Source organism: Triticum dicoccoides, chromosome 1B (assembly GCF_002162155.2).
Source record: "Triticum dicoccoides isolate Atlit2015 ecotype Zavitan chromosome 1B, WEW_v2.0, whole genome shotgun sequence".
NCBI classification, from domain to species: Eukaryota; Viridiplantae; Streptophyta; class Magnoliopsida; order Poales; family Poaceae; genus Triticum; species Triticum dicoccoides.
The window spans coordinates 668,296,934-668,298,517 of record NC_041381.1 but is presented as its reverse complement, the minus strand read 5'-3'; the positions used below and the strand labels follow the sequence as shown (position 1 = coordinate 668,298,517).

The window sequence follows — 1,584 nt, the reverse complement described above, 5'->3', positions numbered from 1 at the left end:
GGATTGAATTGCAAATACATCAAGGATAGAATCAATTCAATTCTGAATTGCAATAAGCAAGCGAGGTCTCTCAAATAGAGTCGAACTGAACTGCTAGACTACGTTGAGTGATGAACTCAATGATTCAAAAAAAACTAAGAGATGGATGAAATTACACAAGGAATCCTGGTCTCAAAGAAGAGGGAAATGGGGATATGGCGAAATCGGTAGACGCTACGGACTTGATTGTATTGAGCCTTGGTATGGAAACCTGCTAAGTGGTAACTTCCAAATTCAGAGAAACCCTGGAATTAAAAAAGGGCAATCCTGAGCCAAATCCGTGTTTTGAGAAAACAAGGGGTTCTTGAACTAGAATACAAAGGAAAAGGATAGGTGCAGAGACTCAATGGAAGCTGTTCTAACGAATCGAGTTAATTACGTTGTGTTGTTAGTGGAATTCCTTCTAATTCTAAATTAGAGAAAGAGGGGTTTTATACCTTATACATTTAATAAACACGTATAGATACTGACATAGCAAACGATTAATCACAGAACTCATATTATATTATAATTACAATATAGGTTCTTTATCTTTTTTAAAAATGAAATTTAGAAATGATAATGATTATGAAATAAAAAACTCATAAAAACTCATATCATAATTTTTTTTCATTATTGTGAATCCACTCCAATCGAATATTGAATAATCAAATTCTTCAATTCAAATTCAAAGTTTTCGAGATCTTTAAAAAAGTGGATTAATCGGACGAGGACAAAGAGAGAGTCTCATTCTACATGTCAATACTGACAACAATGAAATTTCTAGTAAAAGGAAAATCCGTCGACTTTATAAGTTGTGAGGGTTCAAGTCCCTCTATCCCCAAATCCTCTTTTATTCCCTAACTATACTATATTATTATTATTTATCCTCTTTTTTTTCTTTTTATCAATGGGTTTAAGATTCATTAGCTTTCTCATTCTACTCTTTCACAAAGGAATGCGAAGAGAACTCAATGGATCTTATCCTATTCATTGAATAGATTTCTTTTTTATTAGAGTATCGGCAAGAAATCTTGGTTATTCACTCTATTTTTAAGTTTTATTTAAGTAAACCATGCACAATGCATAGGACTACCCCCCCATTTTCAAATTTTAAATTTGAAATACTTTAATTAATTTTTAGTCCTTTTAATTGACATAGATACAAATACTCTACTAGGATGATGCACAAGAAAAGGTTAGGATAGCTCAGTTGGTAGAGCAGAGGACTGAAAATCCTCGTGTCACCAGTTCAAATCTGGTTCCTGGCAGAGAAAAAAAAAGATCCACCGAATAGGTATTGATCCAAATACCTCGAGATGGATTGTGATACATATTCATTAATAATATTTATTCATCTAATTTGTATTCCGCTATTCCGACGAATATTTTTTTAGTCTTGCTTATCTTTATCTTATCTTATTTTCCTAGTTGTGCTAAGTAATGTGCGCGGTACAAAGTTCCTGGTAGAGAACTTCTTTGAGTCATCCTATTTTTCTGCTCATATGAAGGAAATTAATATGCGATTTTCAAAATAGGGGAATCCAAATGAAACCCTTTTTTTGC

The 1,584-nt window shown here is 32.7% G+C and overlaps 1 non-coding gene across 1 annotated transcript; it reads left to right on the top strand.

Annotated features, from left to right (window-relative positions):
• The first annotated feature begins 1,216 nt into the window (after positions 1 to 1,216).
• TRNAF-GAA lies at positions 1,217 to 1,289 on the top strand. The gene has a single exon. It is a non-coding gene; the product is annotated as a tRNA-Phe (tRNA).
• Positions 1,290 to 1,584: the final 295 nt, after the last annotated feature.